This window comes from Mesoplodon densirostris, chromosome 9 (genome assembly GCF_025265405.1).
Source record: "Mesoplodon densirostris isolate mMesDen1 chromosome 9, mMesDen1 primary haplotype, whole genome shotgun sequence".
In the NCBI taxonomy this organism is placed as follows: Eukaryota; Metazoa; Chordata; class Mammalia; order Artiodactyla; family Ziphiidae; genus Mesoplodon; species Mesoplodon densirostris.
Window position 1 is genome coordinate 6,599,565 of NC_082669.1, and position 11,700 is coordinate 6,611,264.

Below are 11,700 nucleotides of genomic sequence, written 5' to 3' on the forward strand. Positions count from 1 at the left end.
TCCATATATAAAACGGAATATTACTCAGCCATAAAAAGGAACGAAACTGGGTCATCTGTGGAGACGTCGACGGATCTACAGACTGTCATACAGAGTGAAGTAAGTCAGAAGGAGAAAAACAAATATTGTATATTCATGCATATATGTGGAACCTAGAAAAATGGTACAGATGACCCGGTTTGCAGGGCAGAAAGAGAGACACAGAGGTAGAGAACAAACGTATGGACACCAAGAGGGGGGAAGCCATGGGTTGGTGGTGGTGGGATGAGTTGGGAGATTGGGATTGTCCTGTATACATGTATATGCATAAAATAGATAACTAATAATAATCCTGCTGAATAAAAAAATCAACTTAAATTTCAAAATTTTTAAAAATAAATAAAATTTTTAAATAAAACGGAAAAGAAGTTCTTCCCTTCACACAGATGTATTTATAGGAATGAATTATTTCCATGCTTATATCTATAAATACATAGAAGAGGAATAAAATCTAACTTGAACCAAAAAAGAAAAAAAAAACCCAGAACCCACCAGTTGTACAGAGGGAAACCCATCAGGGCACTTTCTCCAGCGGGAAACAATTCTGAAATTGGTCAGAGGTGGGGAATCACCTCCCATGCAGCCAGCAGCCCCCCCCCCACCCCCGCAAGGAGCGTCCTCATTGCAAAGCTGGGGGACCGTGCCGAGGCCTCTGTGAGTAAACGTGAGCCGAGCCCCAGGCCAGCTGCTGCTGAACTGTTCCCACCCTTCCCAGGTAAAACACCTGAATATGTACGAGGGCTTGAAAGCCTAGAGGAAGGGCCGTGGAGCCACAGCAGCGACAGCACGCAGGCCGACTTGGTGCCTGCAGGCCAGCCAGGATGGTCCTGGCCCCGGGCGCTCTTCTGGAAGCTTTCCATTTCCCTGCCTGAGATACTCCTCCTGTCCCGGCCCCCACTGCTTTTTTCCTTCCTCACCTCTGCCCGGGGAGAAATTCCAGCGGAAGGTATGGGTGACACATCCTCTTCTTTAGCAGGTGGCAGCCCGGCAACTCCTGCAGAAAGTCCAGCAGAGCCCCACTCACACCGGGCCACCCACAGAGCCGTGGCCCCTCCCTCCCTCCCACCAGCACAGCCCCGAGACTGCTGACGGGGCAGAGAATATGGCGTCAGGCACAGCTGCAGGGGCTCTTGCTGCCTGGAGCAGTGTTTATATGGACCTCAACCCAGGCACACCTGGGGAGGGCTGGCCGGCAGGGTCAGGCTGCCCAGGTCAGCCCATCCTCACCCCTCAGGGACTCACATTGCAGAAAATGGACCTCGCTGAACCGGCCAGGTCCAAGGAACAGGTGTGGGCTCCTGAGAGTCTGGATAGACAAGGGGCTGCAGCTCCGGCTTGTTTTCTAATTCCTTTTATCTGGCCCATGAGTGGGAGACAACTTCAAGAAGACCCTCTCCTAATGAGAGGAACCCAGGAGTCAGGGAGAGGAGCGGTGATGGGTGGAGACAGAGGCCTGGTGCCCCGGCTGCGGTGGAAGCCTCTGGAAGACCAGGCAGAGGGAGGCCGCACAGAGTGATGCCCAGGGTCACAGACCTGTCGGAGCTGCTGTCTGTTCGTTCAAGTCCTGCTCTGAGGTGCTCTGTGTCAGCTCTGAGTGACAGGTGATCTGGGCTGCTCTGCAATGAGGGCTACGTGCACGGTACCTGTGTGCCCAGCCCTGCCGGGGTACCTGCCCAGGGGAGCTCCGTATCCTGGGAGGGGGCCTGACCACGAGAGCGCCATGGGCTGCTGGGGAGGGGGGGCCTGCCCAGGTGAGCTCCGTATCCTGGGATTGCCCTGACCACGAGAGCCCCGTGGGCTGCTGGGGACCTGGTAAACGATGTCGGGACAGTCAGTGAAGCCACCGAGGATATACATCCGGTAGTTCCTAATTCCTACACCCTGCTGGTCATTCTACCATCCACCAGGACACGGTATTCTGTATTAGACTTCAGTGATGCCTTCTTCTGTATTCCATTGGTCCCCGAAAGGCTCTGCTGCCCTAGTAACCAGATTAGGGAATGGAGAAATGCTGCCGCCTTGTGGCCGTTTCCCACAACAGCAGCTTTAAACCCAGTGCTCATGGTCACTAAATATTCACACTCACTGCAGCCTGTAAATGGCACCTGCCCTGAAAAACAATCCTGGGGTCGAAAATGGACCCAAAACTTCTAAAGAGGGCAACCGTGCAAGAAGACAATTTCAAGAGGTTAATTGTACTCTCCGTTTTTTTCTGTTTTTCTGTACCAGAAGTTGAAAACGGCCCCTCCGCCACGCCCCGGTCCCCGAGGCCTCCGTTGCCCTGCCGGGGCGGGCTGGCCGCGGGGATGGCGGTAAGGCGCAAGGACAAGCGAAGCTGGGCCTCAAGAGGCAGCCCGCGGTCCCCGCCCCCGTCTACGGCCATACCACCCTGAACGCGCCCGATCTCGTCTGATCTCGGAAGCTAAGCAGGGTCGGGCCTGGTTAGTACTTGGATGGGAGACCGCCTGGGAATACCGGGTGCTGTAGGCTTTTGGCCTCCCGCTGCTGCGGCTCCGCCTTCTCCTTTAGTCGCCCGCGGCGGTGGCCGCCAGCTCCGCCCCCCGCCGGGCACCGCTGCAGGCCCCACCTCCTCCGCCCACCCCCCCACCACAGCGCGCCAGAGGGGCCGCTCCATGCGGCCCGAAGGCGGCCTTGGAAGGCAGCGGCACACCTGAAGCTCCGGGGGTGTCTGGCCCGGACCCAGACTCCGCCGCGGGCCCGGGGGGCGGGTTGCACCGCCCCCCCCACCACCACAGCGCGCCAGAGGAGCCGCTGCATGCGGCCCGAAGGCGGCCCCGGAAGGCAGCGGCACACCTGAAGCTCCGGGGGTGGCTGGCCCGGACCCAGACTCCGCCGCGGGCCCGGGGGCCGTCCGTGCGGCCCGCGAGCCCCTCCACCTGCACCTGGCCGGCCCCACCGGCGCCCAGCCCCGGCGCCGCCACCTGTCCGCCGGTGTGGCTCTCTGCAGCTCTCTCCGGATAAAGCTGGATAAAGGTCTGGATGGGAAGGAGGGGCAGTGATTCAGCCTATTGCTCTTAGTGCCCCTCCCCCACACTCAGAAGCCCTTTGTGACAAGGCCACAGCTCTGTGATGCAGGCCTGGGGTTCTGCCATCAAGTGAACTCCCAGAGCTCTGTTGCCTGAGGGCGGCAATGCAGTTCAGAAGACGGAGAATCTCTTTTCTTTGAAAAACACTGTTGCTATCTGGCTGAGATCCAGCCCAACTTCCTGGGTGATTGATATCATCCTTGGCTTCCTGTGTGGACTGGGGCTCTTCCTCATGTTACTCCCCTGCTTCCAGAGTAATCCATTCTTAGCACCACCTAGGAAACCTAGAAACATCAGGAAGCATCAAGTAGAGCTGAAGGGGAGGAGCAGGAGTAGGAAGAAAAGGAGATCTTTGAAAGCTTGCAGAGATTGCCTGGAAGAACTGGAGGGGACTCACAACCTGGCTTCACCTCTGCGGAGCTGCCTGGGGAGGCTTCCTGGCAAGGGCAACTTTCACCAGCTCTCATGTCAAGACCCTCCTGGTGAGATGTGCAAAGCAGTGCCTGCTGGAGCCTGTGGAGGATACTGCTTGAAGGCTTGGGAACCCTGCAGGAACACCTCCTGTAGGGTTTCCTTCCTGGTTCAAGACACTCGAGAGGTGCTGGAAGCACATATTACAAGGTTTTGGGTAAAGCACGGGCGGACCCTACCCCTCAAGGTCCTCAAGCCCGTCAATCTCTTGAAGTCGACAAAGTTCCAACCCTCCACCATCCTGCGGTTAGCCTCGTCCCCTTCAGCCACCTGTGTATCTGGGCCCCACTCAACAGTCACGTTTGCTGAGTTCCTGGAGAAACCTCCTCAGGCTCATTCAGGAGAGAAGGTGAGAACAGAAGAGTCCGTTCCTGCCCTGAAGAGGCCTCTCCTTGTCCCCTCCACTGTGTGTAAGGAAATCCAGAGTGCCCTGGGAGCGATTCCACCTGGTGACTACCATGGGCCCTCAAAGGCTTCTCTGACTGCACAGCAGGGAAGGCCACCTTCTCAGTCCCTCACGCTCAGCCTTGTGGGCAGAACCTGGAAGAGTGAGACTGTGGAATGGGTCAAGAGGGACAGCCTAGAGCCAGGTCCAAGTTCAGCAATGGTCAGGAACGAGCCAAGAGAGGAGAGTGGTGGTCAGGCCTCAGGAGACCCCTGCCATAGGGTAACAGTGATGGAGGCGAACTTAGGATCCCAATCTTTGAGAGGTGAAGAGGCCAGGGAGGCTGTGGAGGCCAAGGAGTCTCCTGCTCTTCAACCACAGTCTAGTGTTATCTTGGAAACCAAAGTGTTGACAAAATCCCAAACCACAAATGTACCTATGAGGAGTTTAGAGGTGCCAGGGGCCAGGAAAAGTTTCCTACTACCTAGAATGTCTGTTTTCCAACATCTAGGTGAGCCATGCCTTAACATGGAGGTTGCTAGTGAGTTTAACTCCAAAGTAAAGGTACAGTCAGACAACCAGCTTCAGGACTTTCCCAAACACAGGTTCCTTGCTGCAGACAACTTGGCTTCTCAGGTGCCTCAGTGCCATCCCCAGAGAGTCCCCACCAGAGACACGTTAGCTTCCCAGGAGCCAAGTGGCCTTATGGAAGGCCAAAGGAGCAACCTAGGGCAGCAGGAGCCCCAAACTTCAAAACTCCAAGACTCATGGAAGAGCCAGAGCAAGATGATTGCCCCTACTTACAAAAGAGAGGACCGTAGGAGGCATAAACCAGGAGAGCATGAAGAGAGGTTTAAAGAATGAGGGACCCCTCAAGCTGGAAGTACGAGCCGCCCTGCCCAGGTCAGGGGAATAACAGACTCTATTGGGAGCAGATGTCTCCAGCTCATGCCAGAGAAGAAATGTAGCCCTCCAGAGAGCCTCTTCAGAAAAAGGATGAGGCTATTTTTAAAGTGGATTTTCCCCAATAAAAAAGTCAATGGTCGAGATGCTCTGCAAAGAAAAAAAAAAAGCCCATATCAGCCACTGCCCGGAGTCACGGATCAGTCCAAAGCAGATCAACCTTGAAGAGTGAGACTGCTGAGGGTCAGGCACTCATGCCCGCTGTTGGACAGATCGTAGAAGAAACAAGAGCGATTCACCATGGACTTCACGCCACAAAGTTAAATGAACACAGACTGGAATGCCAAGTCCCAGTGTGTGGGGGTTTCTGCTGCCATAGGCTTACCTCCTACCCAGAGCAAGGGAGAATGATGGGTTCTACAGCCTGCAGTCATAAAGCCACCTCCAAGGGCCAGAGTTGTGCTGTCAGGGAAAGGGAAGTCAGACACCAACAGAGTTTGAACAGTGTAAGGTTCGACGATGAGCAGCTGGGCCTAAGGTGCCTCCCATCCTTGCCCCCCAGGAAGAGTGTGTTTCCAGTTAGTACCTGCCAGTATGGGCCAAGGATTCCAGGTGCCCCAGCCCGCCATAAGCACTGTCCAAGGCATTGTCATCTTTGGGGAGGTGTCTTGCCTGGTCGACAGTAAAATCCTTCTTTAGTCTTCCCTTTAGTAGGAAAACATGTCTCCAAGTAAAATTTCAGTCCATGTAGAGAAAATGATTTTCTCATTAGCACATCCAAGATATTTAATGTTCCCCAATACATATATATATATTTTTTTTTTCTAATAAAAGCATAGTGTAATGGCAAAAAAAAAGAAATTTAAAACGGCATGGAAAACTGCTGAACATTAGGAATAATTAAAGATATGCAAATCCAAATTACAAAAACCTATCCGCTCACACCAGTCAGAATGGCCATCAGCAAGAATTCTGCAAAAAGTAAATGCTGAAGGGGTTTTAGAGAAATGCCTACCCTTGGTCCAAAGTGGGACATGGTAAGAGCCAGTAGTGAAAACAAAAATGAGGTGCCTTGTAAAGGTAAATACTGAGCTACCATTCAATCAAGCATACCCACTGCTGGGCCTATCGCCTGAGGGGATGAGAATCAAAAAAAAACACAGGCTGGGCTTCACTGGTGGCCCAGTGGTTGAGAGCCCACCTGCCAATGCAGGGGACACGCGTTCATGCCCCGGGTCGGGAAGATCCCACGTGCCGCGGAGCGGCTTGTCCCGTGAGCTAGGGCTGCTGGGCCTGTGCGTCCGGAGCCTGTGCTCTGCAATGGGAGGGTCCACCGCAGTGAGAGGCCCACGTACCGCATTAAAAAAAAAAAAAAAAAAAAAAAAAACACAGGCTGGCAATCCTCCACTCCAGCAATATTTACCATAGCCAACACTTGGAAGCTACGAAAATGTCCATCAAGAGAGGAATGCACAAAGAAGAAGTGGTCCATGTACACAATGGAATATGACTCCAATAAAAAAATATATAAATACAATTTATAAAACAAACATAAGTAAGGAGACATCAGCTTTGGGGGGCACATTCCACTCTAATATATAACCGAGGAACACCACTGCCCGGATGGTCTGTTTGCCTAGTTCCCAGGTTGGGAAAAGCAGAAATGCTGCCGCCCTCTGGCCGTTACCTGCAACAGCAGCTTTAAGACCTGTGCTAAGGGTCACTTCATATGCAGCAGTACTGGTGGGCTGTAAATGAAACCTGCCCTCAAAACGTCTTGAGGGAGGTAATGGCCAAAATATTTCTAAATGTCACACACACTTCACGAAAACAATTTGAAGAGGTAAGCTGTACTCACAGTTGAAGAAAAGAAGGACATGCCAGAAAGCTCAATTTCAAGGGATTATGAGACGCATGCAAATCCAGCCACAAAGTGGTATATCGGCTCACACTAGTCAGAATAAACATAAGAATTAAACATAATAAGCAAAAAAACTACAAACAAAAAATGCTGAAGGTGTTGTGGAGAAGTGCATACCCTCAACTTTAAGCGGGACGTAACCTCGGAAGAGCCACTAGTGAGAACAGACTGGAGGTGCCTCTACAAGGTAAACATTCCGCTACCATATGATCCAGCAGGCCCACTCCTGGGCCTATAACCTAAGAAGACAGAATTGGAAAGACACAGGCAGGCAAATGTGCATTGCCGCAGCATTACAATAGCCATGACGTGGAAGCAACCAAAAAGTCCATCAACAGATGAGTGGACAAAGGAGAACTGGTACATGTACAGACAGAATATTAGCCAAGGAAGAAAAGGACACAATGCCATTTGCAGCACCGTACATGAGTCTAGAGGTGATCACGTGACTTGTAGTAAGTCAGAAAGAGAAAGACACGTATCGTATGATATCACTTATAGGTGTTACCTAAAAATTGATACCAGTGAAGATATTTCCACAGAGAAGGGCAATCCCAGATTCATTAAACAAACTTATGGTTCACCAACGGAAAGGTGTGAGGACTGGATACATTACGAGATTGGGGTTAACAGACATATACAAACACAGGTGAAATATATAATCACCAAAGACCTACAGAATACCAAGAGAAGACTACTCAACATTCTGTCCTAACGTACATGGCAAAAGGATCCCAGGAAGAACAGACATATGTATATGTGTAAAAGAACCACATCTTGCACACCTGCAACAAGCCAAACATTGTAATCAAACATGCTGTGATAAAAAAATAAAAAAATTAAATTAAAAAAACGAACAAGAAGTAGTGAGACAAACTTAAGGGGCCTTCTCCTGGCACATTTCATTCCAAATTACAACCTAGAACACGACTTCCATTGAGGCTCTGCTGCCCTAGTAACCAGATTTGGTAAGGGAGAACCGCTGCCCCCTTGTGGCCGTTTCACACAACAGCACCTTTAATCCCAGCGCTAATGGTCAGTGGATATTCAAAATCATTGCAGGCCTGTAAATGACACCTGCCCTGAAAACAAATCCTGGGGTCATATATCGACCAAAAAATTCAAAAGACGTCCATATTTCAAAACGACACTTTCAAGAGGCATATTTTGTTCTGCATATTTGTTCTGCACATTAGGGTTCTGCTTCTTTTTCTTTCTTTCTTTCTTTGTTAAAAAAAAAAAAAAAAAACGGGAATGGAAAAAGGCAACCCTCAGAATGGGAGAAAATATTTGCAAACGAATCCATGGACAAAGGTTTAATCTCCAATATATATAACAGCTCATGCAGCTTAATATTAAAAAAAAAAAACAACCCAATACAAAAATGGGCAGAAGATCTAAATAGACGTTTCTTCAAAGAAGACACAGAGATGGCCAAGACGCACATGAAAAGCTGCTCAACATCACTCATCATTAGAGAAATGCACATCAAAACTACAGTGAGGTATCACCTCAAACCTGTTAGAATGGGCATCATCAGAAAATCTACAAACAACAAATGCTGGGGAGGGTGTGGACCAAAGGAACCCGCTTCCACTATTGGTGGGAATGTCAATTGATACAGTCACTATGGAGAACAGCATGGAGGTTCCTTAAAAAACTAAAAATAGAATTACCATAGGATCCAGCAATCCCACTTCTGGGCATATACCCAGAGAAAACCATAAATCAAAAAGACACATTCACCACAATGTTCATTGCAGCACTATTTACAATAGCCAGGTAATGGAAGCAACCTAAATGCCCACAGACAGACGAACGGATGATGATGTGGTCCATATATAAAACGGAATATTACTCAGCCATAAAAAGGAACGAAACTGGGTCATCTGTGGAGACGTCGACGGATCTACAGACTGTCATACAGAGTGAAGTAAGTCAGAAGGAGAAAAACAAATATTGTATATTCATGCATATATGTGGAACCTAGAAAAATGGTACAGATGACCCGGTTTGCAGGGCAGAAAGAGAGACACAGAGGTAGAGAACAAACGTATGGACACCAAGAGGGGGGAAGCCATGGGTTGGTGGTGGTGGGATGAGTTGGGAGATTGGGATTGTCCTGTATACATGTATATGCATAAAACAGATAACTAATAATAATCCTGCTGAATAAAAAAATCAACTTAAATTTCAAAATTTTTAAAAATAAATAAAATTTTTAAATAAAACGGAAACGAAGTTCTTCCCTTCACACAGATGTATTTATAGGAATGAATTATTTCCATGCTTATATCTATAAATACATAGAAGAGGAATAAAATCTAACTTGAACCAAAAAAGAAAAAAAAAAAACCAGAACCCACCAGTTATACAGAGGGAAACCCATCAGGGCACTTTCTCCAGCGGGAAACAATTCTGAAATTGGTCAGAGGTGGGGAATCACCTCCCATGCAGCCAGCAGCCCCCCCACCCCCGCAAGGAGCGTCCTCATTGCAAAGCTGGGGGACCGTGCCGAGGCCTCTGTGAGTAAACGTGAGCCGAGCCCCAGGCCAGCTGCTGCTGAACTGTTCCCACCCTTCCCAGGTAAAACACCTGAATATGTACGAGGGCTTGAAAGCCTAGAGGAAGGGCCGTGGAGCCACAGCAGCGACAGCACGCAGGCCGACTTGGTGCCTGCAGGCCAGCCAGGATGGTCCTGGCCCCGGGCGCTCTTCTGGAAGCTTTCCATTTCCCTGCCTGAGATACTCCTCCTGTCCCGGCCCCCACTGCTTTTTTCCTTCCTCACCTCTGCCCGGGGAGAAATTCCAGCGGAAGGTATGGGTGACACATCCTCTTCTTTAGCAGGTGGCAGCCCGGCAACTCCTGCAGAAAGTCCAGCAGAGCCCCACTCACACCGGGCCACCCACAGAGCCGTGGCCCCTCCCTCCCTCCCACCAGCACAGCCCCGAGACTGCTGACGGGGCAGAGAATATGGCGTCAGGCACAGCTGCAGGGGCTCTTGCTGCCTGGAGCAGTGTTTATATGGACCTCAACCCAGGCACACCTGGGGAGGGCTGGCCGGCAGGGTCAGGCTGCCCAGGTCAGCCCATCCTCACCCCTCAGGGACTCACATTGCAGAAAATGGACCTCGCTGAACCGGCCAGGTCCAAGGAACAGGTGTGGGCTCCTGAGAGTCTGGATAGACAAGGGGCTGCAGCTCCGGCTTGTTTTCTAATTCCTTTTATCTGGCCCATGAGTGGGAGACAACTTCAAGAAGACCCTCTCCTAATGAGAGGAACCCAGGAGTCAGGGAGAGGAGCGGTGATGGGTGGAGACAGAGGCCTGGTGCCCCGGCTGCGGTGGAAGCCTCTGGAAGACCAGGCAGAGGGAGGCCGCACAGAGTGATGCCCAGGGTCACAGACCTGTCGGAGCTGCTGTCTGTTCGTTCAAGTCCTGCTCTGAGGTGCTCTGTGTCAGCTCTGAGTGACAGGTGATCTGGGCTGCTCTGCAATGAGGGCTACGTGCACGGTACCTGTGTGCCCAGCCCTGCCGGGGTACCTGCCCAGGGGAGCTCCGTATCCTGGGAGGGGGCCTGACCACGAGAGCGCCATGGGCTGCTGGGGAGGGGGGGCCTGCCCAGGTGAGCTCCGTATCCTGGGATTGCCCTGACCACGAGAGCCCCGTGGGCTGCTGGGGACCTGGTAAACGATGTCGGGACAGTCAGTGAAGCCACCGAGGATATACATCCGGTAGTTCCTAATTCCTACACCCTGCTGGTCATTCTACCATCCACCAGGACACGGTATTCTGTATTAGACTTCAGTGATGCCTTCTTCTGTATTCCATTGGTCCCCGAAAGGCTCTGCTGCCCTAGTAACCAGATTAGGGAATGGAGAAATGCTGCCGCCTTGTGGCCGTTTCCCACAACAGCAGCTTTAAACCCAGTGCTCATGGTCACTAAATATTCACACTCACTGCAGCCTGTAAATGGCACCTGCCCTGAAAAACAATCCTGGGGTCGAAAATGGACCCAAAACTTCTAAAGAGGGCAACCGTGCAAGAAGACAATTTCAAGAGGTTAATTGTACTCTCCGTTTTTTTCTGTTTTTCTGTACCAGAAGTTGAAAACGGCCCCTCCGCCACGCCCCGGTCCCCGAGGCCTCCGTTGCCCTGCCGGGGCGGGCTGGCCGCGGGGATGGCGGTAAGGCGCAAGGACAAGCGAAGCTGGGCCTCAAGAGGCAGCCCGCGGCCCCCGCCCCCGTCTACGGCCATACCACCCTGAACGCGCCCGATCTCGTCTGATCTCGGAAGCTAAGCAGGGTCGGGCCTGGTTAGTACTTGGATGGGAGACCGCCTGGGAATACCGGGTGCTGTAGGCTTTTGGCCTCCCGCTGCTGCGGCTCCGCCTTCTCCTTTAGTCGCCCGCGGCGGTGGCCGCCAGCTCCGCCCCCCGCCGGGCACCGCTGCAGGCCCCACCTCCTCCGCCCACCCCCCCACCACAGCGCGCCAGAGGGGCCGCTCCATGCGGCCCGAAGGCGGCCTTGGAAGGCAGCGGCACACCTGAAGCTCCGGGGGTGTCTGGCCCGGACCCAGACTCCGCCGCGGGCCCGGGGGGCGGGTTGCACCGCCCCCCCCACCACCACAGCGCGCCAGAGGAGCCGCTGCATGCGGCCCGAAGGCGGCCCCGGAAGGCAGCGGCACACCTGAAGCTCCGGGGGTGGCTGGCCCGGACCCAGACTCCGCCGCGGGCCCGGGGGCCGTCCGTGCGGCCCGCGAGCCCCTCCACCTGCACCTGGCCGGCCCCACCGGCGCCCAGCCCCGGCGCCGCCACCTGTCCGCCGGTGTGGCTCTCTGCAGCTCTCTCCGGATAAAGCTGGATAAAGGTCTGGATGGGAAGGAGGGGCAGTGATTCAGCCTATTGCTCTTAGTGCCCCTCCCCCACACTCAGAAGC

General features: G+C 52.6%; 2 non-coding genes across 2 annotated transcripts; both read left to right on the plus strand.

Moving 5' to 3' along the window:
- The first annotated feature begins 2,410 nt into the window (after positions 1-2,410).
- LOC132496588 (5S ribosomal RNA) lies at positions 2,411-2,529 on the plus strand. The gene has a single exon (XR_009533483.1). It is a non-coding gene; the product is annotated as a 5S ribosomal RNA (ribosomal RNA).
- Positions 2,530-11,008: 8,479 nt separating this feature from the next.
- Positions 11,009-11,127, plus strand: LOC132496589 (5S ribosomal RNA). Its single transcript, XR_009533484.1, has one exon. It is a non-coding gene; the product is annotated as a 5S ribosomal RNA (ribosomal RNA).
- The last annotated feature ends 573 nt before the right edge of the window (positions 11,128-11,700 follow it).